The 27,847-nt window shown below is 39.1% G+C and overlaps 13 non-coding genes across 13 annotated transcripts; all 13 read right to left on the reverse strand.

The window, feature by feature from the left end:
- Positions 1-241: 241 nt before the first annotated feature.
- TRNAV-CAC (transfer RNA valine (anticodon CAC)) lies at positions 242-314 on the reverse strand. The gene has a single exon. It is a non-coding gene; the product is annotated as a tRNA-Val (tRNA).
- Positions 315-2,899: 2,585 nt separating this feature from the next.
- Positions 2,900-2,972, reverse strand: TRNAV-CAC (transfer RNA valine (anticodon CAC)). The gene has a single exon. It is a non-coding gene; the product is annotated as a tRNA-Val (tRNA).
- A 2,588-nt stretch (positions 2,973-5,560) lies between these two features.
- TRNAV-CAC (transfer RNA valine (anticodon CAC)) lies at positions 5,561-5,633 on the reverse strand. Its single transcript has one exon. It is a non-coding gene; the product is annotated as a tRNA-Val (tRNA).
- A 2,569-nt stretch (positions 5,634-8,202) lies between these two features.
- TRNAV-CAC (transfer RNA valine (anticodon CAC)) lies at positions 8,203-8,275 on the reverse strand. Its single transcript has one exon. It is a non-coding gene; the product is annotated as a tRNA-Val (tRNA).
- A 2,974-nt stretch (positions 8,276-11,249) lies between these two features.
- Positions 11,250-11,321, reverse strand: TRNAP-UGG (transfer RNA proline (anticodon UGG)). Its single transcript has one exon. It is a non-coding gene; the product is annotated as a tRNA-Pro (tRNA).
- A 2,401-nt stretch (positions 11,322-13,722) lies between these two features.
- Positions 13,723-13,795, reverse strand: TRNAV-CAC (transfer RNA valine (anticodon CAC)). Its single transcript has one exon. It is a non-coding gene; the product is annotated as a tRNA-Val (tRNA).
- A 301-nt stretch (positions 13,796-14,096) lies between these two features.
- On the reverse strand, positions 14,097-14,168 carry TRNAP-UGG (transfer RNA proline (anticodon UGG)). Its single transcript has one exon. It is a non-coding gene; the product is annotated as a tRNA-Pro (tRNA).
- A 2,135-nt stretch (positions 14,169-16,303) lies between these two features.
- TRNAV-CAC (transfer RNA valine (anticodon CAC)) lies at positions 16,304-16,376 on the reverse strand. The gene has a single exon. It is a non-coding gene; the product is annotated as a tRNA-Val (tRNA).
- Positions 16,377-18,968: 2,592 nt separating this feature from the next.
- Positions 18,969-19,041, reverse strand: TRNAV-CAC (transfer RNA valine (anticodon CAC)). The gene has a single exon. It is a non-coding gene; the product is annotated as a tRNA-Val (tRNA).
- Positions 19,042-21,544: 2,503 nt separating this feature from the next.
- Positions 21,545-21,617, reverse strand: TRNAV-CAC (transfer RNA valine (anticodon CAC)). Its single transcript has one exon. It is a non-coding gene; the product is annotated as a tRNA-Val (tRNA).
- Positions 21,618-24,164: 2,547 nt separating this feature from the next.
- Positions 24,165-24,237, reverse strand: TRNAV-CAC (transfer RNA valine (anticodon CAC)). The gene has a single exon. It is a non-coding gene; the product is annotated as a tRNA-Val (tRNA).
- A 301-nt stretch (positions 24,238-24,538) lies between these two features.
- On the reverse strand, positions 24,539-24,610 carry TRNAP-UGG (transfer RNA proline (anticodon UGG)). Its single transcript has one exon. It is a non-coding gene; the product is annotated as a tRNA-Pro (tRNA).
- Positions 24,611-26,793: 2,183 nt separating this feature from the next.
- TRNAV-CAC (transfer RNA valine (anticodon CAC)) lies at positions 26,794-26,866 on the reverse strand. The gene has a single exon. It is a non-coding gene; the product is annotated as a tRNA-Val (tRNA).
- Positions 26,867-27,847: the final 981 nt, after the last annotated feature.

Raw genomic sequence — 27,847 nt, forward strand, 5'->3', positions numbered from 1 at the left:
CCTGTTGGTGCCAACAATTCCCAAAGTTAATGCATGTTCTAGGTGAGCAATGAACAGAATGCAGGGCTCTTTTGAAAGCGAGGTCTGTGAATCAACAGATACATCCACATGCCAATTACTTTAGTGTTTTTAAGAGAATTCACTTTCTTGGAACGAGTCTGCATGAAACCATCTTCAGGGCCTGGACAATTTCATGGCAAAATGGCACCTCTCAACATTGCAGCCAAGACAATATAACAACTGTTTCTGCCCGGTTTCAAACCGGGGACCTTTCGCATGTGAGGCGAACGTGATAACCACTACACTACAGAAACAGATGTCTACAGTTGATTCTTCTGTGATGAAACTTCTCAAAACAGGCTATTCCAAGGGCCTCTGGTTTTAGATTTCTTTCATGCAACCTTCCCAGACAGCCCTAGCTGAACGCTTGTATATACCATGCAAGTTCAGCATTTTTGCAAAATGCTTAAAGAGAAATGTTTCCTATTTGCTCAGGCAGGGCAAGGTTAAAAGCATGAGACTCTAGCAAATATTCATCCACTACTGCAAAGAGAAAATTGATATATGGCTTTGAAATGAATACTTCAATACTACTTTAAAAAAGCACCAATGAAAGGGCTCGTCCGGGATTTAAACCCAGGACCTCTCGCACCCAAAGCGAGAATCATACCCCTAGACCAACGAGCCTTCGAAAGGCCTGCACCTCTGAAAAGCTAATACCAGCTCTAAGCACGCAATGAAGATCATGCTGGGGACTTTTTCATGCTTGGTCTGTGAATATACATGAAATTCAGTGTCAACTTACCCTTTCTCAAACGATATCACTATCATTTATAAGTGTCCCCTTTTATTTTGTCCCAGCATTGGACACGTCTTACAGGAAGTCCGCACTTATTTATCTATTTCTGCATTGGCTAGACCCTAAAGAGAAAGAATAAAAAGCTGTTCATAACAACATAAGAAACACATGTTGCATTTTCTCTCAAATGCTTATTCCCTTTGTGCAAATCGGAATGCCAAGGTGAATAGCTGGGCCACAGATTCTGGCTAATGATCTTTCCCTTGAATGCAAAAAGCAATAAAAACTGCCTAATGCGGGACTAAAGCATTCCTTGCAAGCCTCTAACATCATAACATAACTGAGCTGCTGGTAGCAAGCTAAGCAATACCTTCCCAAAATGAGAAGTACATGTGCTAATCCGCTCAATCAGGCTCGATCAGGCGAGATATAGAAAAGGTGGAAAGGGTCCAAATGGCTGTCCCTTCTTTTTTAGGGTGGGTCCTTCTGACTATCGTAGGATTGCTTGTAAGAGTGGCCAGGGTCAGAGAAAAAACTTTCAACCCTTCTTAGTGTTCTATCCAGAAGCAGGCATTTTCTGTGCCTTTAATTTCAGGCTTTTCCCAGCAGTCTCTGTTCTGCCTATGTAAATTAACAAAAGCAGTGCTTATTCATCACTTACTCTAATGTCCTTACTGTCCAGAAAGCTCTGCCTAAGTATGCTTTTTTTCTTTTTCAGTGAAATTCGAAATGTTTTTTCTGTCCAGTCTATGGCAGTAGAATGCTGCTTATGATGCCACATTTTGTTGAATCACCAAGGTACAACTACAGAGGAATATATGAGTCTGAACGACATGGAACTCTTAGCTAACACATCACAATGTGTGATGCTTGCCAACCAAGCACTAGATTCTGGAGTGCTGATGATCAGAACATTCTGCTCCTGAAGGAAATGAAAGACAGCTTGATGGAAAATAAAGTCTCAGTTTATATTAACGCTCTCTCTCTCCCAATATCTATCTATCTATCTATCTATCTATCTATCTATCTATCTATCTATCTATCTATCTATCTATCTATCTATCTATCTATCTATCTATCTATCTATCTATCTATCTATCTATCTATCTATCTATCTATCTATCTATCTATCTATCTATCTATCTATCTATCTATCTATCTATCTATCTATCTATCTATCTATCTATCTATCTATCTATCTATCTATCTATCTATCTATCTATCTTTATATATGGATACCTGAATACACATACATATAGATATGCCATGCATTCCTTTAGATTTGTTCCAACCTCTTACCATTTATTTGAGAATCCCTACTTTTCAAGTGACTGCAAATGAAGTCATCTCTGGCACTTTTTGGCCGGTGCAAGGTAACAAAAACACATGACAACTTTTAATAAAAATCATTGGTCTCTTTGTTAACGCGCACTGTCAAACACGGGGCTTTCACACGTCAGGTAAACATGATAACCAATACACAACAGAAGCAGATGTAGATTGCTTATCAATGCCGTGATAGAACAGTTGTGAATTGAGTAGAAGAAGGGCCCCTGAATTGATACTTATTATATACAGCCTGTAAGATAGTGAAAAATGCAGGCTAGGAAAGGAGATGCAAATATCAATGTATTAGAAAAATACATAAAGAGGAGTGATATGCTTTTATTCATTCAAGGCTAGAAAAAATCAACATACTATTGCAAGCATTCATACACCACCAAATAGAAATAAACAATTCTGACATTAAACGTAAAGGTGACGATGCATTTGTATCATCACCTTGAGAAGGGTCACTGAGGAATTGAGCCCAGGGCTTCTGCACTTAAATACCTGAAACACTCCACTAAACTAAGATGCCTGTTGGTGCCAACAATTCCCAAAGTTAATGCATGTTCTAGGTGAGCAATGAACAGAAAGCAGGGCTCTTTTGAAAGCGAGGTCTGTGAATCAACAGATACATCCACATGTTAATTACTTTAGTGTTTTTAAGAGAATTCACTTTCTTGGAACGAGTCTGCATGAAACCATCTTCAGGGCCTGGACAATTTCATGGCAAAACGGCACCTCTCAACATTGCAGCCAAGACAATATAACAACTGTTTCTGCCCGGTTTCGAACCGGGGACCTTTCGCGTGTGAGGCGAACGTGATAACCACTACACTACAGAAACAGATGTTTACAGTTGATTCTTCTGTGATGAAACTTCTCAAAACAGGCTATTCCAAGGGCCTCTGGTTTTAGATTTCTTTTATGCAACCTTCCCAGACAGCCCTAGCTGAACGCTTGTATATGCCATGCAAGTTCAGCATTTTTGCAAAATGCTTAAAGAGAAATGTTTCCTATTTGCTCAGGCAGGGCAAGGTTAAAAGCATGAGACTCTAGCAAATATTCATCCACTACTGCAAAGAGAAAATTGATATATGGCTTTGAAATGAATACTTCAATACTACTTTAAAAAAGCACCAATGAAAGGGCTCATCCTGGATTTGAACCCGGGACCTCTCGCACCCAAAGCGAGAATCATACCCCTAGACCAACGAGCCTTCGAAAGGCCTGCACCTCTGAAAAGCTAATACCAGCTCTAAGCACGCAATGAAGATCATGCTGGGGACTTTTTCATGCTTGGTCTGTGAATATACATGAAATTCAGTGTCAACTTACCCTTTCTCAAACGATATCACTATCATTTATAAGTGTCCCCTTTTATTTTGTCCCAGCATTGGACACGTCTTACAGGAAGTCCGCACTTATTTATCTATTTCTGCATTGGCTAGACCCTAAAGAGAAAGAATAAAAAGCTGTTCATAACAACATAAGAAACACATGTTGCATTTTCTCTCAAATGCTTATTCCCTTTGTGCAAATCGGAATGCCAAGGTGAATAGCTGGGCCACAGATTCTGGCTAATGATCTTTCCCTTGAATGCAATAAGCAATAAAAACTGCCTAATGCGGGACTAAAGCATTCCTTGCAAGCCTCTAACATCATAACATAACTGAGCTGCTGGTAGCAAGCTAAGCAATACCTTCCCAAAATGAGAAGTACATGTGCTAATCCGCTCAATCAGCGCTCGATCAGGCGAGATCAGGCGAGATATAGAAAAGGTGGAAAGGGTCCAAATGGCTGTCCCTTCTTTTTTAGGGTGGGTCCTTCTGACTATCGTAGGATTGCTTGTAAGAGTGGCCAGGGTCAGAGAAAAAACTTTCAACCCTTCTTAGTGTTCTATCCAGAAGCAGGCATTTTCTGTGCCTTTAATTTCAGGCTTTTCCCAGCAGTCTCTGTTCTGCCTATGTAAATTAACAAAAGCAGTGCTTATTCATCACTTACTCTAATGTCCTTACTGTCCAGAAAGCTCTGCCTAAGTATGCTTTTTTTCTTTTTCAGTGAAATTCTAAATGTTTTTTCTGTCCAGTCTATGGCAGTAGAATGCTGCTTATGATGCCACATTTTGTTGAATCACCAAGGTACAACTACAGAGGAATATATGAGTCTGAACGACATGGAACTCTTAGCTAACACATCACAATGTGTGATGCTTGCCAACCAAGCACTAGATTCTGGAGCGCTGATGATCAGAACATTCTGCTCCTGAAGGAAATGAAAGACAGCTTGATGGAAAATAAAGTCTCAGTTTATATTAACGCTCTCTCTCTCCCAATATCTATCTATCTATCTATCTATCTATCTATCTATCTATCTATCTATCTATCTATCTATCTATCTATCTATCTATCTATCTATCTATCTATCTATCTATCTATCTATCTATCTATCTATCTATCTATCTATATATCTATCTATCTATCTATCTATCTATCTATCTATCTATCTATCTATCTATCTATCTATCTATCTATCTATCTATCTATCTATCTATCTATCTTTATATATGGATACCTGAATACACATACATATAGATATGCCATGCATTCCTTTAGATTTGTTCCAACCTCTTACCATTTATTTGAGAATCCCTACTTTTCAAGTGACTGCAAATGAAGTCATCTCTGGCACTTTTTGGCCGGTGCAAGGTAACAAAAACACATGACAACTTTTAATAAAAATCATTGGTCTCTTTGTTAACGCGCACTGTCAAACATGGGGCTTTCACACGTCAGGTAAACATGATAACCAATACACAACAGAAGCAGATGTAGATTGCTTATCAATGCCGTGATAGAACAGTTGTGAATTGAGTAGAAGAAGGGCCCCTGAATTGATACTTATTATATACAGCCTGTAAGATAGTGAAAAATGCAGGCTAGGAAAGGAGATGCAAATATCAATGTATTAGAAAAATACATAAAGAGGAGTGATATGCTTTTATTCATTCAAGGCTAGAAAAAATCAACATACTATTGCAAGCATTCATACACCACCAAATAGAAATAAACAATTCTGACATTAAACGTAAAGGTGACGATGCATTTGTATCATCACCTTGAGAAGGGTCACTGAGGAATTGAGCCCAGGGCTTCTGCACTTAAATACCAGAAACACTCCACTAAACTAAGATGCCTGTTGGTGCCAACAATTCCCAAAGTTAATGCATGTTCTAGGTGAGCAATGAACAGAATGCAGGGCTCTTTTGAAAGCGAGGTCTGTGAATCAACAGATACATCCACATGTTAATTACTTTAGTGTTTTTAAGAGAATTCACTTTCTTGGAACGAGTCTGCATGAAACCATCTTCAGGGCCTTGACAATTTCATGGCAAAACGGCACCTCTCAACATTGCAGCCAAGACAATATAACAACTGTTTCTGCCCGGTTTCGAACCGGGGAGCTTTCGCGTGTGAGGCGAACGTGATAACCACTACACTACAGAAACAGATGTCTACAGTTGATTCTTCTGTGATGAAACTTCTCAAAACAGGCTATTCCAAGGGCCTCTGGTTTTAGATTTCTTTTATGCATCCTTCCCAGACAGCCCTAGCTGAACGCTTGTATATGCCATGCAAGTTCAGCATTTTTGCAAAATGCTTAAAGAGAAATGTTTCCTATTTGCTCAGGCAGGGCAAGGTTAAAAGCATGAGACTCTAGCAAATATTCATCCACTACTGCAAAGAGAAAATTGATATATGGCTTTGAAATGAATACTTCAATACTACTTTAAAAAAGCACCAATGAAAGGGCTCATCCTGGATTTGAACCCGGGACCTCTCGCACCCAAAGCGAGAATCATACCCCTAAACCAACGAGCCTTCGAAAGGCCTGCACCTCTGAAAAGCTAATACCAGCTCTAAGCACGCAATGAAGATCATGCTGGGGACTTTTTCATGCTTGGTCTGTGAATATACATGAAATTCAGTGTCAACTTACCCTTTCTCAAACGATATCACTATCATTTATAAGTGTCCCCTTTTATTTTGTCCCAGCATTGGACACGTCTTACAGGAAGTCCGCACTTATTTATCTATTTCTGCATTGGCTAGACCCTAAAGAGAAAGAATAAAAAGCTGTTCATAACAACATAAGAAACACATGTTGCATTTTCTCTCAAATGCTTATTCCCTTTGTGCAAATCGGAATGCCAAGGTGAATAGCTGGGCCACAGATTCTGGCTAATGATCTTTCCCTTGAATGCAATAAGCAATAAAAACTGCCTAATGCGGGACTAAAGCATTCCTTGCAAGCCTCTAACATCATAACATAACTGAGCTGCTGGTAGCAAGCTAAGCAATACCTTCCCAAAATGAGAAGTACATGTGCTAATCCGCTCAATCAGCGCTCGATCAGCGCTCGATCAGGCTCGATATAGAAAAGGTGGAAAGGGTCCAAATGGCTGTCCCTTCTTTTTTAGGGTGGGTCCTTCTGACTATCGTAGGATTGCTTGTAAGAGTGGCCAGGGTCAGAGAAAAAACTTTCAACCCTTCTTAGTGTTCTATCCAGAAGCAGGCATTTTCTGTGCCTTTAATTTCAGGCTTTTCCCAGCAGTCTCTGTTCTGCCTATGTAAATTAACAAAAGCAGTGCTTATTCATCACTTCCTCTAATGTCCTTACTGTCCAGAAAGCTCTGCCTAAGTATGCTTTTTTTTTTTTTCAGTGAAATTCTAAATGTTTTTTCTGTCCAGTCTATGGCAGTAGAATGCTGCTTATGATGCCACATTTTGTTGAATCACCAAGGTACAACTACAGAGGAATATATGAGTCTGAACGACATGGAACTCTTAGCTAACACATCACAATGTGTGATGCTTGCCAACCAAGCACTAGATTCTGGAGCGCTGATGATCAGAACATTCTGCTCCTGAAGGAAATGAAAGACAGCTTGATGGAAAATAAAGTCTCAGTTTATATTAACGCTCTCTCTCTCCCAATATCTATCTATCTATCTATCTATCTATCTATCTATCTATCTATCTATCTATCTATCTATCTATCTATCTATCTATCTATCTATCTATCTATCTATCTATCTATCTATCTATCTATCTATCTATCTATCTATCTATCTATCTATCTATCTATCTATCTATCTATCTATCTATCTATCTATCTATCTATCTATCTATCTATCTATCTTTATATATGGATACCTGAATACACATACATATAGATATGCCATGCATTCCTTTAGATTTGTTCCAACCTCTTACCATTTATTTGAGAATCCCTACTTTTCAAGTGACTGCAAATGAAGTCATCTCTGGCACTTTTTGGCCGGTGCAAGGTAACAAAAACACATGACAACTTTTAATAAAAATCATTGGTCTCTTTGTTAACGCGCACTGTCAAACATGGGGCTTTCACACGTCAGGTAAACATGATAACCAATACACAACAGAAGCAGATGTAGATTGCTTATCAATGCCGTGATAGAACAGTTGTGAATTGAGTAGAAGAAGGGCCCCTGAATTGATACTTATTATATACAGCCTGTAAGATAGTGAAAAATGCAGGCTAGGAAAGGAGATGCAAATATCAATGTATTAGAAAAATACATAAAGAGGAGTGATATGCTTTTATTCATTCAAGGCTAGAAAAAATCAACATACTATTGCAAGCATTCATACACCACCAAATAGAAATAAACAATTCTGACATTAAACGTAAAGGTGACGATGCATTTGTATCATCACCTTGAGAAGGGTCACTGAGGAATTGAGCCCAGGGCTTCTGCACTTAAATACCAGAAACACTCCACTAAACTAAGATGCCTGTTGGTGCCAACAATTCCCAAAGTTAATGCATGTTCTAGGTGAGCAATGAACAGAATGCAGGGCTCTTTTGAAAGCGAGGTCTGTGAATCAACAGATACATCCACATGTTAATTACTTTAGTGTTTTTAAGAGAATTCACTTTCTTGGAACGAGTCTGCATGAAACCATCTTCAGGGCCTGGACAATTTCATGGCAAAACGGCACCTCTCAACATTGCAGCCAAGACAATATAACAACTGTTTCTGCCCGGTTTCGAACCGGGGACCTTTCGCGTGTGAGGCGAACGTGATAACCACTACACTACAGAAACAGATGTCTACAGTTGATTCTTCTGTGATGAAACTTCTCAAAACAGGCTATTCCAAGGGCCTCTGGTTTTAGATTTCTTTTATGCAACCTTCCCAGACAGCCCTAGCTGAACGCTTGTATATGCCATGCAAGTTCAGCATTTTTGCAAAATGCTTAAAGAGAAATGTTTCCTATTTGCTCAGGCAGGGCAAGGTTAAAAGCATGAGACTCTAGCAAATATTCATCCACTACTGCAAAGAGAAAATTGATATATGGCTTTGAAATGAATACTTCAATACTACCAATGAAAGGGCTCATCCTGGATTTGAACCCGGGACCTCTCGCACCCAAAGCGAGAATCATACCCCTAAACCAACGAGCCTTCGAAAGGCCTGCACCTCTGAAAAGCTAATACCAGCTCTAAGCACGCAATGAAGTTCATGCTGGGGACTTTTTCATGCTTGGTCTGTGAATATACATGAAATTCAGTGTCAACTTACCCTTTCTCAAACGATATCACTATCATTTATAAGTGTCCCCTTTTATTTTGTCCCAGCATTGGACACGTCTTACAGGAAGTCCGCACTTATTTATCTATTTCTGCATTGGCTAGACCCTAAAGAGAAAGAATAAAAAGCTGTTCATAACAACATAAGAAACACATGTTGCATTTTCTCTCAAATGCTTATTCCCTTTGTGCAAATCGGAATGCCAAGGTGAATAGCTGGGCCACAGATTCTGGCTAATGATCTTTCCCTTGAATGCAATAAGCAATAAAAACTGCCTAATGCAGGACTAAAGCATTCCTTGCAAGCCTCTAACATCATTACATAACTGAGCTGCTGGTAGCAAGCTAAGCAATACCTTCCCAAAATGAGAAGTACATGTGCTAATCCGCTCAATCAGCGCTCGATCAGGCTTGATCAGGCGAGATATAGAAAAGGTGGAAAGGGTCCAAATGGCTGTCCCTTCTTTTTTAGGGTGGGTCCTTCTGACTATCATAGGATTGCTTGTAAGAGTGGCCAGGGTCAGAGAAAAAACTTTCAACCCTTCTTAGTGTTCTATCCAGAAGCAGGCATTTTCTGTGCCTTTAATTTCAGGCTTTTCCCAGCAGTCTCTGTTCTGCCTATGTAAATTAACAAAAGCAGTGCTTATTCATCACTTACTCTAATGTCCTTACTGTCCAGAAAGCTCTGCCTAAGTATGCTTTTTTTCTTTTTCAGTGAAATTCTAAATGTTTTTTCTGTCCAGTCTATGGCAGTAGAATGCTGCTTATGATGCAACATTTTGTTGAATCACCAAGGTACAACTACAGAGGAATATATGAGTCTGAAGGACATGGAACTCTTAGCTAACACATCACAATGTGTGATGCTTGCCAACCAAGCACTAGATTCTGGAGCGCTGATGATCAGAACATTCTGCTCCTGAAGGAAAGGAAAGACAGCTTGATGGAAAATAAAGTCTCAGTTTATATTAACGCTCTCTCTCTCCCAATATCTATCTATCTATCTATCTATCTATCTATCTATCTATCTATCTATCTATCTATCTATCTATCTATCTATCTATCTATCTATCTATCTATCTATCTATCTATCTATCTATCTATCTATCTATCTATCTATCTATCTATCTATCTATCTATCTATCAATCTATCTATCTATCTATCTATCTATCTATCTATCTATCTATCTATCTATCTATCTATCTATCTATCTATCTATCTATCTATCTATCTATCTTTATATATGGATACCTGAATACACATACATATAGATATGCCATGCATTCCTTTAGATTTGTTCCAACCTCTTACCATTTATTTGAGAATCCCTACTTTTCAAGTGACTGCAAATGAAGTCATCTCTGGCACTTTTTGGCCGGTGCAAGGTAACAAAAACACATGACAACTTTTAATAAAAATCATTGGTCTCTTTGTTAACGCGCACTGTCAAACATGGGGCTTTCACACGTCAGGTAAACATGATAACCAATACACAACAGAAGCAGATGTAGATTGCTTATCAATGCCGTTATAGAACAGTTGTGAATTGAGTAGAAGAAGGGCCCCTGAATTGATACTTATTATATACAGCCTGTAAGATAGTGAAAAATGCAGGCTAGGAAAGGAGATGCAAATATCAATGTATTAGAAAAATACATAAAGAGGAGTTGATATGCTTTTATTCATTCAAGGCTAGAAAAAATCAACATACTATTGCAAGCATTCATACACCACCAAATAGAAATAAACAATTCTGACATTAAACGTAAAGGTGACGATGCATTTGTATCATCACCTTGAGAAGGGTCACCGAGGAATTGAGCCCAGGGCTTCTGCACTTAAACACCAGAAACACTCCACTAAACTAAGATGCCTGTTGGTGCCAACAATTCCCAAAGTTAATGCATGTTCTAGGTGAGCAATGAACAGAATGCAGGGCTCTTTTGAAAGCGAGGTCTGTGAATCAACAGATACATCCACATGCCAATTACTTTAGTGTTTTTAAGAGAATTCACTTTCTTGGAACGAGTCTGCATGAAACCATCTTCAGGGCCTGGACAATTTCATGGCAAAACGGCACCTCTCAACATTGCAGCCAAGACAATATAACAACTGTTTCTGCCCGGTTTCGAAACGGGGACCTTTCGCGTGTGAGGCGAAGGTGATAACCACTACACTACAGAAACAGATGTCTACAGTAGATTCTTCTGTGATGAAACTTCTCAAAACAGGCTATTCCAAGGGCCTCTGGTTTTAGATTTCTTTCATGCAACCTTCCCAGACAGCCCTAGCTGAACGCTTGTATATGCCATGCAAGTTCAGGATTTTTGCAAAATGCTTAAAGAGAAATGTTTCCTACTTGCTCAGGCAGGGCAAGGTTAAAAGCATGAGACTCTAGCAAATATTCATCCACTACTGCAAAGAGAAAATTGATATATGGCTTTGAAATGAATACTTCAATACTACTTTAAAAAAGCACCAATGAAAGGGCTCGTCCGGGATTTGAACCCGGGACCTCTCGCACCCAAAGCGAGAATCATACCCCTAGACCAACGAGCCTTCGAAAGGCCTGCACCTCTGAAAAGCTAATACCAGCTCTAAGCACGCAATGAAGATCATGCTGGGGACTTTTTCATGCTTGGTCTGTGAATATACATGAAATTCAGTGTCAACTTACCCTTTCTCAAACGATATCACTATCATTTATAAGTGTCCCCTTTTATTTTGTCCCAGCATTGGACACGTCTTACAGGAAGTCCGCACTTATTTATCTATTTCTGCATTGGCTAGACCCTAAAGAGAAAGAATAAAAAGCTGTTCATAACAACATAAGAAACACATGTTGCATTTTCTCTCAAATGCTTATTCCCTTTGTGCAAATCGGAATGCCAAGGTGAATAGCTGGGCCACAGATTCTGGCTAATGATCTTTCCCTTGAATGCAAGTAGCAATAAAAAACTGCCTAATCCCGGACTAAAGCATTCCTTGCAAGCCTCTAACATCATAACATAACTGAGCTGCTGGTAGCAAGCTAAGCAATACCTTCCCAAAATGAGAAGTACATGTGCTAATCCGCTCAATCAGCGCTCGATCAGGTTCGATCAGGCGAGATATAGAAAAGGTGGAAAGGGTCCAAATGGCTGTCCCTTCTTTTTTAGGGTGGGTCCTTCTGACTATCATAGGATTGCTTGTAAGAGTGGCCAGGGTCAGAGAAAAAACTTTCAACCCTTCTTAGTGTTCTATCCAGAAGCAGGCCTTTTCTGTGCCTTTAATTTCAGGCTTTTCCCAGCAGTCTCTGTTCTGTCTATGTAAATTAACAAAAGCAGTGCTTATTCATCACTTACTCTAATGTCCTTACTGTCCAGAAAGCTCTGCCTAAGTATGCTTTTTTTCTTTTTCAGTGAAATTCTAAATGTTTTTTCTGTCCAGTCTATGGCAGTAGAATGCTGCTTATGATGCCACATTTTGTTGAATCACCAAGGTACAACTACAGAGGAATATATGAGTCTGAACGACATGGAACTCTTAGCTAACACATCACAATGTGTGATGCTTGCCAACCAAGCACTAGATTCTGGAGCGCTGATGATCAGAACATTCTGCTCCTGAAGGAAAGGAAAGACAGCTTGATGGGAAATAAAGTCTCAGTTTATATTAACGCTCTCTCTCTCCCAATATCTATCTATCTATCTATCTATCTATCTATCTATCTATCTATCTATCTATCTATCTATCTATCTATCTATCTATCTATCTATCTATCTATCTATCTATCTATCTATCTATCTATCTATCTATCTATCTATCTATCTATCTATCTATCTATCTATCTATCTATCTATCTATCTATCTATCTATCTATCTATCTATCTATCTATCTATCTATCTATCTACCTACCTACCTACCTACCTATCTATCTATCTATCTATCTATCTATCTATCTATCTATCTATCTATCTATCTATCTATCTATCTATCTATCTATCTATCTATCTATCTATCTATCTATCTATCTATCTATCTATCTATCTATCTATCTATCTATCTATCTATCTATCTATCTATCTATCTATCTATCTATCTTTATATATGGATACCTGAATACACATACATATAGATATGCCATGCATTCCTTTAGATTTGTTCCAACCTCTTACCATTTATTTGAGAATCCCTACTTTTCAAGTGACTGCAAATGAAGTCATCTCCAGCACTTTTTGGCCGGTGCAAGGTAACAAAAACACATGACAACTTTTAATAAAAATCATTGGTCTCTTTGTTAACGCGCACTGTCAAACATGGGGCTTTCACACGTCAGGTAAACATGATAACCAATACACAACAGAAGCAGATGTAGATTGCTTATCAATGCCGTGATAAAACAGTTGTGAATTGAGTAGAAGAAGGGCCCCTGAATTGATACTTATTATATACAGCCTGTAAGATAGTGAAAAATGCAGGCTAGGAAAGGAGATGCAAATATCAATGTATTAGAAAAATACATAAAGAGGAGTTGATATGCTTTTATTCATTCAAGGCTAGAAAAAATCAACATACTATTGCAAGCATTCATACACCACCAAATAGAAATAAAGATTTCTGACATTAAACGTAAAGGTGACAATGCATTTGTATCATCACCTTGAGAAGGGTCACCGAGGAATTGAGCCCAGGGCTTCTGCACTTAAACACCAGAAACACTCCACTAAACTAAGATGCCTGTTGGTGCCAACAATTCCCAAAGTTAATGCATGTTCTAGGTGAGCAATGAACAGAATGCAGGGCTCTTTTGAAAGCGAGGTCTGTGAATCAACAGATACATCCACATGCCAATTACTTTAGTGTTTTTAAGAGAATTCACTTTCTTGGAATTAGTCTGCATGAAACCATCTTCAGGGCCTGGACAATTTCATGGCAAAACGGCACCTCTCAACATTGCAGCCAAGACAATATAACAACTGTTTCTGCCCGGTTTCGAACCGGGGACCTTTCGCGTGTGAGGCGAACGTGATAAGCACTACACTACAGAAACAGATGTCTACAGTTGATTCTACTGTGATGAAACTTCTCAAAACAGGCTATTCCAAGGGCATCTGGTTTTAGATTTCTTTCATGCAACCTTCCCAGACAGCCCTAGCTGAACGCTTGTATATGCCATGCAAGTTCAGCATTTTTGCAAAATGCTTAAAGAGAAATGTTTCCTATTTGCTCAGGCAGGGCAAGGTTAAAAGCATGAGACTCTAGCAAATATTCATCCACTACTGCAAAGAGAAAATTGATATATGGCTTTGAAATGAATACTTCAATACTACTTTAAAAAAGCACCAATGAAAGGGCTCGTCCGGGATTTGAACCCAGGACCTCTCGCACCCAAAGCGAGAATCATACCCCTAGACCAACGAGCCTTCGAAAGGCCTGCACCTCTGAAAAGCTAATACCAGCTCTAAGCACGCAATGAAGATCATGCTGGGGACTTTTTCATGCTTGGTCTGTGAATATACATGAAATTCAGTGTCAACTTACCCTTTCTCAAACGATATCACTATCATTTATAAGTGTCCCCTTTTATTTTGTCCCAGCATTGGACACGTCTTACAGGAAGTCTGCACTTATTTATCTATTTCTGCATTGGCTAGACCCTAAAGAGAAAGAATAAAATGCTGTTCATAACAACATAAGAAACACATGTTGCATTTTCTCTCAAATGCTTATTCCCTTTGTGCAAATCGGAATGCCAAGGTGAATAGCTGGGCCACAGATTCTGGCTAATGATCTTTCCCTTGAATGCAACAAGCAAAAAAAACTGCCTAATGCAGGACTAAAGCATTCCTTGCAAGCCTCTAACATCATTACATAACTGAGCTGCTGGTAGCAAGCTAAGCAATACCTTCCCAAAATGAGAAGTACATGTGCTAATCCGCTCAATCAGCGCTCGATCAGGCTCGATCAGGCTCGATCAAGAAAAGGTGGAAAGGGTCCAAATGGCTGTCCCTTCTTTTTTAGGGTGGGTCCTTCTGACTATCATAGGATTGCTTGTAAGAGTGGCCAGGGTCAGAGAAAAAACTTTCAACCCTTCTTAGTGTTCTATCCAGAAGCAGGCATTTTCTGTGCCTTTAATTTCAGGCTTTTCCCAGCAGTCTCTGTTCTGCCTATGTAAATTAACAAAAGCAGTGCTTATTCATCACTTACTCTAATGTCCTTACTGTCCAGAAAGCTCTGCCTAAGTATGCTTTTTTTCTTTTTCAGTGAAATTCTAAATGTTTTTTCTGTCCAGTCTATGGCAGTAGAATGCTGCTTATGATGCCACATTTTGTTGAATCACCAAGGTACAACTACAGAGGAATATATGAGTCTGAACGACATGGAACTCTTAGCTAACACATCACAATGTGTGATGCTTGCCAACCAAGCACTAGATTCTGGAGCGCTGATGATCAGAACATTCTGCTCCTGAAGGAAAGGAAAGACAGCTTGATGGAAAATAAAGTCTCAGTTTATATTAACGCTCTCTCTCTCCCAATATCTATCTATCTATCTATCTATCTATCTATCTATCTATCTATCTATCTATCTATCTATCTATCTATCTATCTATCTATCTATCTATCTATCTATCTATCTATCTATCTATCTATCTATCTATCTATCTATCTATCTATCTATCTTTATATATGGATACCTGAATACACATACATATAGATATGCCATGCATTCCTTTAGATTTGTTCCAACCTCTTACCATTTATTTGAGAATCCCTACTTTTCAAGTGACTGCAAATGAAGTCATCTCTGGCACTTTTTGGCCGGTGCAAGGTAACAAAAACACATTACAACTTTTAATAAAAATCATTGGTCTCTTTGTTAACGCCCACTGTCAAACATGGGGCTTTCACACGTCAGGTAAACATGATAACCAATACACAACAGAAGCAGATGTAGATTGCTTATCAATGCCGTGATAGAACAGTTGTGAATTGAGTAGAAGAAGGGCCCCTGAATTGATACTTATTATATACAGCCTGTAAGATAGTGAAAAATGCAGGCTAGGAAAGGAGATGCAAATATCAATGTATTAGAAAAATACATAAAGAGGAGTGATATGCTTTTATTCATTCAAGGCTAGAATAAATCAACATACTATTGCAAGCATTCATACACCACCAAATAGAAATAAACAATTCTGACATTAAACGTAAAGGTGACGATGCATTTGTATCATCACCTTGAGAAGGGTCACTGAGGAATTGAGCCCAGGGCTTCTGCACTTAAATACCAGAAACACTCCACTAAACTAAGATGCCTGTTGGTGCCAACAATTCCCAAAGTTAATGCATGTTCTAGGTGAGCAATGAACAGAATGCAGGGCTCTTTTGAAAGCGAGGTCTGTGAATCAACAGATACATCCACATGTTAATTACTTTAGTGTTTTTAAGAGAATTCACTTTCTTGGAACGAGTCTGCATGAAACCATCTTCAGGGCCTGGACAATTTCATGGCAAAACGGCACCTCTCAACATTGCAGCCAAGACAATATAACAACTGTTTCTGCCCGGTTTCGAACCGGGGACCTTTCGCGTGTGAGGCGAACGTGATAACCACTACACTACAGAAACAGATGTCTACAGTTGATTCTTCTGTGATGAAACTTCTCAAAACAGGCTATTCCAAGGGCCTCTGGTTTTAGATTTCTTTTATGCAACCTTCCCAGACAGCCCTAGCTGAACGCTTGTATATGCCATGCAAGTTCAGCATTTTTGCAAAATGCTTAAAGAGAAATGTTTCCTATTTGCTCAGGCAGGGCAAGGTTAAAAGCATGAGACTCTAGCAAATATTCATCCACTACTGCAAAGAGAAAATTGATATATGGCTTTGAAATGAATACTTCAATACTACTTTAAAAAAGCACCAAAGAAAGGGCTCATCCTGGATTTGAAGCCGGGACCTCTCGCACCCAAAGCGAGAATCATACCCCTAGACCAACGAGCCTTCGAAAGGCCTGCACCTCTGAAAAGCTAATACCAGCTCTAAGCACGCAATGAAGATCATGCTGGGGACTTTTTGATGCTTGGTCTGTGAATATACATGAAATTCAGTGTCAACTTACCCTTTCTCAAACGATATCACTATCATTTATAAGTGTCCCCTTTTATTTTGTCCCAGCATTGGACACGTCTTACAGGAAGTCCGCACTTATTTATCTATTTCTGCATTGGCTAGACCCTAAAGAGAAAGAATAAAAAGCTGTTCATAACAACATAAGAAACACATGTTGCATTTTCTCTCAAATGCTTATTCCCTTTGTGCAAATCGGAATGCCAAGGTGAATAGCTGGGCCACAGATTCTGGCTAATGATCTTTCCCTTGAATGCAATAAGCAATAAAAACTGCCTAATGCAGGACTAAAGCATTCCTTGCAAGCCTCTAACATCATTACATAACTGAGCTGCTGGTAGCAAGCTAAGCAATACCTTCCCAAAATGAGAAGTACATGTGCTAATCCGCTCGATCAGCGCTCGATCAGGCTCGATCAGGCGAGATATAGAAAAGGTGGAAAGGGTCCAAATGGCTGTCCCTTCTTTTTTAGGGTGGGTCCTTCTGACTATCATAGGATTGCTTGTAAGAGTGGCCAGGGTCAGAGAAAAAACTTTCAACCCTTCTTAGTGTTCTATCCAGAAGCAGGCATTTTCTGTGCCTTTAATTTCAGGCTTTTCCCAGCAGTCTCTGTTCTGCCTATGTAAATTAACAAAAGCAGTGCTTATTCATCACTTACTCTAATGTCCTTACTGTCCAGAAAGCTCTGCCTAAGTATGCTTTTTTTCTTTTTCAGTGAAATTCTAAATGTTTTTTCTGTCCAGTCTATGGCAGTAGAATGCTGCTTATGATGCAACATTTTGTTGAATCACCAAGGTACAACTACAGAGGAATATATGAGTCTGAACGACATGGAACTCTTAGCTAACACATCACAATGTGTGATGCTTGCCAACCAAGCACTAGATTCTGGAGCGCTGATGATCAGAACATTCTGCTCCTGAAGGAAAGGAAAGACAGCGTGATGGAAAATAAAGTCTCAGTTTATATTAACGCTCTCTCTCTCCCAATATCTATCTATCTATCTATCTATCTATCTATCTATCTATCTATCTATCTATCTATCTATCTATCTATCTATCTATCTATCTATCTATCTATCTATCTATCTATCTATCTATCTATCTATCTATCTATCTATCTATCTATCTATCTATCTATCTATCTATCTATCTATCTATCTATCTATCTATCTATCTATCTATCTATCTATCTATCTATCTATCTATCTATCTATCTTTATATATGGATACCTGAATACACATACATATAGATATGCCATGCATTCCTTTAGATTTGTTCCAACCTCTTACCATTTATTTGAGAATCCCTACTTTTCAAGTGACTGCAAATGAAGTCATCTCCGGCACTTTTTGGCCGGTGCAAGGTAACAAAAACACATGACAACTTTTAATAAAAATCATTGGTCTCTTTGTTAACGCGCACTGTCAAACATGGGGCTTTCACACGTCAGGTAAACATGATAACCAATACACAACAGAAGCAGATGTAGATTGCTTATCAATGCCGTGATAGAACAGTTGTGAATTGAGTAGAAGAAGGGCCCCTGAATTGATACTTATTATATACAGCCTGTAAGATAGTGAAAAATGCAGGCTAGGAAAGGAGATGCAAATATCAATGTATTAGAAAAATACATAAAGAGGAGTGATATGCTTTTATTCATTCAAGGCTAGAAAAAATCAACATACTATTGCAAGCATTCATACACCACCAAATAGAAATAAAGATTTCTGACATTAAACGTAAAGGTGACAATGCATTTGTATCATCACCTTGAGAAGGGTCACCGAGGAATTGAGCCCAGGGCTTCTGCACTTAAACACCAGAAACACTCCACTAAACTAAGATGCCTGTTGGTGCCAACAATTCCCAAAGTTAATGCATGTTCTAGGTGAGCAATGAACAGAATGCAGGGCTCTTTTGAAAGCGAGGTCTGTGAATCAACAGATACATCCACATGCCAATTACTTTAGTGTTTTTAAGAGAATTCACTTTCTTGGAACGAGTCTGCATGAAACCATCTTCAGGGCCTGGACAATTTCATGGCAAAATGGCACCTCTCAACATTGCAGCCAAGACAATATAACAACTGTTTCTGCCCGGTTTCAAACCGGGGACCTTTCGCGTGTGAGGCGAACGTGATAACCACTACACTACAGAAACAGATGTCTACAGTTGATTCTTCTGTGATGAAACTTCTCAAAACAGGCTATTCCAAGGGCCTCTGGTTTTAGATTTCTTTCATGCAACCTTCCCAGACAGCCCTAGCTGAACGCTTGTATATGCCATGCAAGTTCAGCATTTTTGCAAAATGCTTAAAGAGAAATGTTTCCTATTTGCTCAGGCAGGGCAAGGTTAAAAGCATGAGACTCTAGCAAATATTCATCCACTACTGCAAAGAGAAAATTGATATATGGCTTTGAAATGAATACTTCAATACTACTTTAAAAAAGCACCAATGAAAGGGCTCGTCCGGGATTTAAACCCAGGACCTCTCGCACCCAAAGCGAGAATCATACCCCTAGACCAACGAGCCTTCGAAAGGCCTGCACCTCTGAAAAGCTAATACCAGCTCTAAGCACGCAATGAAGATCATGCTGGGGACTTTTTCATGCTTGGTCTGTGAATATACATGAAATTCAGTGTCAACTTACCCTTTCTCAAACGATATCACTATCATTTATAAGTGTCCCCTTTTATTTTGTCCCAGCATTGGACACGTCTTACAGGAAGTCCGCACTTATTTATCTATTTCTGCATTGGCTAGACCCTAAAGAGAAAGAATAAAAAGCTGTTCATAACAACATAAGAAACACATGTTGCATTTTCTCTCAAATGCTTATTCCCTTTGTGCAAATCGGAATGCCAAGGTGAATAGCTGGGCCACAGATTCTGGCTAATGATCTTTCCCTTGAATGCAATAAGCAATACAAACTGCCTAATGCGGGACTAAAGCATTCCTTGCAAGCCTCTAACATCATAACATAACTGAGCTGCTGGTAGCAAGCTAAGCAATACCTTCCCAAAATGAGAAGTACATGTGCTAATCGCTCAATCAGCGCTCGATCAGGCTCGATCAGGCGAGATATAGAAAAGGTGGAAAGGGTCCAAATGGCTGTCCCTTCTTTTTTAGGGTGGGTCCTTCTGACTATCGTAGGATTGCTTGTAAGAGTGGCCAGGGTCAGAGAAAAAACTTTCAACCCTTCTTAGTGTTCTATCCAGAAGCAGGCATTTTCTGTGCCTTTAATTTAAGGCTTTTCCCAGCAGTCTCTGTTCTGCCTATGTAAATTACCAAAAGCAGTGCTTATTCATCACTTACTCTAATGTCCTTACTGTCCAGAAAGCTCTGCCTAAGTATGCTTTTTTTCTTTTTCAGTGAAATTCTAAATGTTTTTTCTGTCCAGTCTATGGCAGTAGAATGCTGCTTATGATGCCACATTTTGTTGAATCACCAAGGTACAACTACAGAGGAATATATGAGTCTGAACGACATGGAACTCTTAGCTAACACATCACAATGTGTGATGCTTGCCAACCAAGCACTAGATTCTGGAGCGCTGATGATCAGAACATTCTGCTCCTGAAGGAAATGAAAGACAGCTTGATGGAAAATAAAGTCTCAGTTTATATTAACGCTCTCTCTCTCCCAATATCTATCTATCTATCTATCTATCTATCTATCTATCTATCTATCTATCTATCTATCTATCTATCTATCTATCTATCTATCTATCTATCTATCTATCTATCTATCTATCTATCTATCTATCTATCTATCTATCTATCTATCTTTATATATGGATACCTGAATACACATACATATAGATATGCCATGCATTCCTTTAGATTTGTTCCAACCTCTTACCATTTATTTGAGAATCCCTACTTTTCAAGTGACTGCAAATGAAGTCATCTCTGGCACTTTTTGGCCGGTGCAAGGTAACAAAAACACATGACAACTTTTAATAAAAATCATTGGTCTCTTTGTTAACGCGCACTGTCAAACATGGGGCTTTCACACGTCAGGTAAACATGATAACCAATACACAACAGAAGCAGATGTAGATTGCTTATCAATGCCGTGATAGAACAGTTGTGAATTGAGTAGAAGAAGGGCCCCTGAATTGATACTTATTATATACAGCCTGTAAGATAGTGAAAAATGCAGGCTAGGAAAGGAGATTCAAATATCAATGTATTAGAAAAATACATAAAGAGGAGTGATATGCTTTTATTTATTCAAGGCTAGAAAAAATCAACATACTATTGCAAGCATTCATACACCACCAAATAGAAATAAACAATTCTGACATTAAACGTAAAGGTGACGATGCATTTGTATCATCACCTTGAGAAGGGTCACTGAGGAATTGAGCCCAGGGCTTCTGCACTTAAATACCAGAAACACTCCACTAAACTAAGATGCCTGTTGGTGCCAACAATTCCCAAAGTTAATGCATGTTCTAGGTGAGCAATGAACAGAATGCAGGGCTCTTTTGAAAGCGAGGTCTGTGAATCAACAGATACATCCACATGTTAATTACTTTAGTGTTTTTAAGAGAATTCACTTTCTTGGAACGAGTCTGCATGAAACCATCTTCAGGGCCTGGACAATTTCATGGCAAAACGGCACCTCTCAACATTGCAGCCAAGACAATATAACAACTGTTTCTGCCCGGTTTCGAACCGGGGACCTTTCGCGTGTGAGGCGAACGTGATAACCACTACACTACAGAAACAGATGTCTACAGTTGATTCTTCTGTGATGAAACTTCTCAAAACAGGCTATTCCAAGGGCCTCTGGTTTTAGATTTCTTTTATGCAACCTTCCCAGACAGCCCTAGCTGAACGCTTGTATATGCCATGCAAGTTCAGCATTTTTGCAAAATGCTTAAAGAGAAATGTTTCCTATTTGCTCAGGCAGGGCAAGGTTAAAAGCATGAGACTCTAGCAAATATTCATCCACTACTGCAAAGAGAAAATTGATATATGGCTTTGAAATGAATACTTCAATACTACTTTAAAAAAGCACCAATGAAAGGGCTCATCCTGGATTTGAACCCGGGACCTCTCGCACCCAAAGCGAGAATCATACCCCTAAACCAATGAGCCTTCGAAAGGCCTGCACCTCTGAAAAGCTAATACCAGCTCTAAGCACGCAATGAAGATCATGCTGGGAACTTTTTCATGCTTGGTCTGTGAATATACATGAAATTCAGTGTCAACTTACCCTTTCTCAAACGATATCACTATCATTTATAAGTGTCCCCTTTTATTTTGTCCCAGCATTGGACACGTCTTACAGGAAGTCCGCACTTATTTATCTATTTCTGCATTGGCTAGACCCTAAAGAGAAAGAATAAAAAGCTGTTCATAACAACATAAGAAACACATGTTGCATTTTCTCTCAAATGCTTATTCCCTTTGTGCAAATCGGAATGCCAAGGTGAATAGCTGGGCCACAGATTCTGGCTAATGATCTTTCCCTTGAATGCAATAAGCAATAAAAACTGCCTAATGCGGGACTAAAGCATTCCTTGCAAGCCTCTAACATCATAACATAACTGAGCTGCTGGTAGCAAGCTAAGCAATACCTTCCCAAAATGAGAAGTACATGTGCTAATCCGCTCAATCAGCGCTCGATCAGGCTCGATATAGAAAAGGTGGAAAGGGTCCAAATGGCTGTCCCTTCTTTTTTAGGGTGGGTCCTTCTGACTATCGTAGGATTGCTTGTAAGAGTGGCCAGGGTCAGAGAAAAAACTTTCAACCCTTCTTAGTGTTCTATCCAGAAGCAGGCATTTTCTGTGCCTTTAATTTCAGGCTTTTCCCAGCAGTCTCTGTTCTGCCTATGTAAATTAACAAAAGCAGTGCTTATTCATCACTTACTCTAATGTCCTTACTGTCCAGAAAGCTCTGCCTAAGTATGCTTTTTTTTTTCAGTGAAATTCAAATGTTTTTTCTGTCCAGTCTATGGCAGTAGAATGCTGCTTATGATGCCACATTTTGTTTAATCACCAAGGTACAACTACAGAGGAATATATGAGTCTGAACGACATGGAACTCTTAGCTAACACATCACAATGTGTGATGCTTGCCAACCAAGCACTAGATTCTGGAGCGCTGATGATCAGAACATTCTGCTCCTGAAGGAAATGAAAGACAGCTTGATGGAAAATAAAGTCTCAGTTTATATTAACGCTCTCTCTCTCCCAATATCTATCTATCTATCTATCTATCTATCTATCTATCTATCTATCTATCTATCTATCTATCTATCTATCTATCTATCTATCTATCTATCTATCTATCTATCTATCTATCTATCTATCTATCTATCTATCTATCTATCTATCTATCTATCTATCTATCTATCTATCTATCTATCTATCTATCTATCTATCTATCTATCTTTATATATGGATACCTGAATACACATACATATAGATATGCCATGCATTCCTTTAGATTTGTTCCAACCTCTTACCATTTATTTGAGAATCCCTACTTTTCAAGTGACTGCAAATGAAGTCATCTCTGGCACTTTTTGGCCGGTGCAAGGTAACAAAAACACATGACAACTTTTAATAAAAATCATTGGTCTCTTTGTTAACGCGCACTGTCAAACATGGGGCTTTCACACGTCAGGTAAACATGATAACCAATACACAACAGAAGCAGATGTAGATTGCTTATCAATGCCGTTATAGAACAGTTGTGAATTGAGTAGAAGAAGGGCCCCTGAATTGATACTTATTATATACAGCCTGTAAGATAGTGAAAAATGCAGGCTAGGAAAGGAGATGCAAATATCAATGTATTAGAAAAATACATAAAGAGGAGTTGATATGCTTTTATTCATTCAAGGCTAGAAAAAATCAACATACTATTGCAAGCATTCATACACCACCAAATAGAAATAAACAATTCTGACATTAAACGTAAAGGTGACGATGCATTTGTATCATCACCTTGAGAAGGGTCACCGAGGAATTGAGCCCAGGGCTTCTGCACTTAAATACCAGAAACACTCCACTAAACTAAGATGCCTGTTGGTGCCAACAATTCCCAAAGTTAATGCATGTTCTAGGTGAGCAATGAACAGAATGCAGGGCTCTTTTGAAAGCGAGGTATGTGAATCAACAGATACATCCACATGTTAATTACTTTAGTGTTTTTAAGAGAATTCACTTTCTTGGAACGAGTCTGCATGAAACCATCTTCAGGGCCTGGACACTTTCATGGCAAAACAGCACCTCTCAACATTGCAGCCTAGACAATATAACAACTGTTTCTGCCCGGTTTCGAACCGGGGACCTTTCGCGCGTGAGGCAAACGTGATAACCACTACACTACAGAAACAGATGTCTACAGTTGATTCTTCTGTGATGAAACTTCTCAAAACAGGCTATTCCAAGGGCCTCTGGTTTTAGATTTCTTTTATGCAACCTTCCCAGACAGCCCTAGCTGAACGCTTTTATATGCCATGCAAGTTCAGCATTTTTGCAAAATGCTTAAAGAGAAATGTTTCCTATTTGCTCAGGCAGGGCAAGGTTAAAAGCATGAGACTCTAGCAAATATTCACCCACTACTGCAAAGAGAAAATTGATATATGGCTTTGAAATGAATACTTCAATACTACTTTAAAAAAGCACCAATGAAAGGGCTCATCCGGGATTTGAACCCGGGACCTCTCGCACCCAAAGCGAGAATCATACCCCTAGACCAACGAGCCTTCGAAAGGCCTGCACCTCTGAAAAGCTAATACCAGCTCTAAGCACGCAATGAAGATCATGCTGGGGACTTTTTCATGCTTGGTCTGTGAATATACATGAAATTCAGTGTCAACTTACCCTTTCTCAAACGATATCACTATCATTTATAAGTGTCCCCTTTTATTTTGTCCCAGCATTGGACACGTCTTACAGGAAGTCTGCACTTATTTATCTATTTCTGCATTGGCTAGACCCTAAAGGGAAAGAATAAAATGCTGTTCATAACAACATAAGAAACACATGTTGCATTTTCTCTCAAATGCTTTTTACCTTTGTGCAAATCGGAATGCCAAGGTGAATAGCTGGGCCACAGATTCTGGCTAATTATCTTTCCCTTGAATGCAATAAGCAATAAAAACTGCCTAATGCAGGACTAAAGCATTCCTTGCAAGCCTCTAACATCATTACATAACTGAGCTGCTGGTAGCAAGCTAAGCAATACCTTCCCAAAATGAGAAGTACATGTGCTAATCCGCTCAATCAGCGCTCGATCAGGCTCGATCAGGCGAGATATAGAAAAGGTGGAAAGGGTCCAAATGGCTGTCTCTTCTTTTTTAGGGTGGGTCCTTCTGACTATCATAGGATTGCTTGTAAGAGTGGCCAGGGTCAGAGAAAAAACTTTCAACCCTTCTTAGTGTTCTATCCAGAAGCAGGCATTTTCTGTGCCTTTAATTTCAGGCTTTTCCCAGCAGTCTCTGTTCTGCCTATGTAAATTAACAAAAGCAGTGCTTATTCATCACTTACTCTAATGTCCTTACTGTCCAGAAAGCTCTGCCTAAGTATGCTTTTTTTCTTTTTCAGTGAAATTCTAAATGTTTTTTCTGTCCAGTCTATGGCAGTAGAATGCTGCTTATGATGCAACATTTTGTTGAATCACCAAGGTACAACTACAGAGGAATATATGAGTCTGAACGACATGGAACTCTTAGCTAACACATCACAATGTGTGATGCTTGCCAACCAAGCACTAGATTCTGGAGCGCTGATGATCAGAACATTCTGCTCCTGAAGGAAATGAAAGACAGCTTGATGGAAAATAAAGTCTCAGTTTATATTAACGCTCTCTCTCTCCCAATATCTATCTATCTATCTATCTATCTATCTATCTATCTATCTATCTATCTATCTATCTATCTATCTATCTATCTATCTATCTATCTATCTATCTATCTATCTATCTATCTATCTATCTATCTATCTATCTATCTATCTATCTATCTATCTATCTATCTATCTATCTATCTATCTATCTATCTATCTATCTATCTTTATATATGGATACCTGAATACACATACATATAGATATGCCATGCATTCCTTTAGATTTGTTCCAACCTCTTACCATTTATTTGAGAATCCCTACTTTTCAAGTGACTGCAAATGAAGTCATCTCTGGCACTTTTTGGCCGGTGCAAGGTAACAAAAACACATGACAACTTTTAATAAAAATCATTGGTCTCTTTGTTAACGCGCACTGTCAAACACGGGGCTTTCACACGTCAGGTAAACATGATAACCAATACACAACAGAAGCAGATGTAGATTGCTTATCAATGCCGTGATAGAACAGTTGTGAATTGAGTAGAAGAAGGGCCCCTGAATTGATACTTATTATATACAGCCTGTAAGATAGTGAAAAATGCAGGCTAGGAAAGGAGATGCAAATATCAATGTATTAGAAAAATACATAAAGAGGAGTGATATGCTTTTATTCATTCAAGGCTAGAAAAAATCAACATACTATTGCAAGCATTCATACACCACCAAATAGAAATAAACAATTCTGACATTAAACGTAAAGGTGACGATGCATTTGTATCATCACCTTGAGAAGGGTCACTGAGGAATTGAGCCCAGGGCTTCTGCACTTAAATACCTGAAACACTCCACTAAACTAAGATGCCTGTTGGTGCCAACAATTCCCAAAGTTAATGCATGTTCTAGGTGAGCAATGAACAGAAAGCAGGGCTCTTTTGAAAGCGAGGTCTGTGAATCAACAGATACATCCACATGTTAATTACTTTAGTGTTTTTAAGAGAATTCACTTTCTTGGAACGAGTCTGCATGAAACCATCTTCAGGGCCTGGACAATTTCATGGCAAAACGGCACCTCTCAACATTGCAGCCAAGACAATATAACAACTGTTTCTGCCCGGTTTCGAACCGGGGACCTTTCGCGTGTGAGGCGAACGTGATAACCACTACACTACAGAAACAGATGTTTACAGTTGATTCTTCTGTGATGAAACTTCTCAAAACAGGCTATTCCAAGGGCCTCTGGTTTTAGATTTCTTTTATGCAACCTTCCCAGACAGCCCTAGCTGAACGCTTGTATATGCCATGCAAGTTCAGCATTTTTGCAAAATGCTTAAAGAGAAATGTTTCCTATTTGCTCAGGCAGGGCAAGGTTAAAAGCATGAGACTCTAGCAAATATTCATCCACTACTGCAAAGAGAAAATTGATATATGGCTTTGAAATGAATACTTCAATACTACTTTAAAAAAGCACCAATGAAAGGGCTCATCCTGGATTTGAACCCGGGACCTCTCGCACCCAAAGCGAGAATCATACCCCTAGACCAACGAGCCTTCGAAAGGCCTGCACCTCTGAAAAGCTAATACCAGCTCTAAGCACGCAATGAAGATCATGCTGGGGACTTTTTCATGCTTGGTCTGTGAATATACATGAAATTCAGTGTCAACTTACCCTTTCTCAAACGATATCACTATCATTTATAAGTGTCCCCTTTTATTTTGTCCCAGCATTGGACACGTCTTACAGGAAGTCCGCACTTATTTATCTATTTCTGCATTGGCTAGACCCTAAAGAGAAAGAATAAAAAGCTGTTCATAACAACATAAGAAACACATGTTGCATTTTCTCTCAAATGCTTATTCCCTTTGTGCAAATCGGAATGCCAAGGTGAATAGCTGGGCCACAGATTCTGGCTAATGATCTTTCCCTTGAATGCAATAAGCAATAAAAACTGCCTAATGCGGGACTAAAGCATTCCTTGCAAGCCTCTAACATCATAACATAACTGAGCTGCTGGTAGCAAGCTAAGCAATACCTTCCCAAAATGAGAAGTACATGTGCTAATCCGCTCAATCAGCGCTCGATCAGGCGAGATCAGGCGAGATATAGAAAAGGTGGAAAGGGTCCAAATGGCTGTCCCTTCTTTTTTAGGGTGGGTCCT

This window comes from Lissotriton vulgaris, unplaced genomic scaffold, assembly GCF_964263255.1.
Source record: "Lissotriton vulgaris unplaced genomic scaffold, aLisVul1.2 SCAFFOLD_496, whole genome shotgun sequence".
Taxonomy (NCBI): Eukaryota; Metazoa; Chordata; class Amphibia; order Caudata; family Salamandridae; genus Lissotriton; species Lissotriton vulgaris.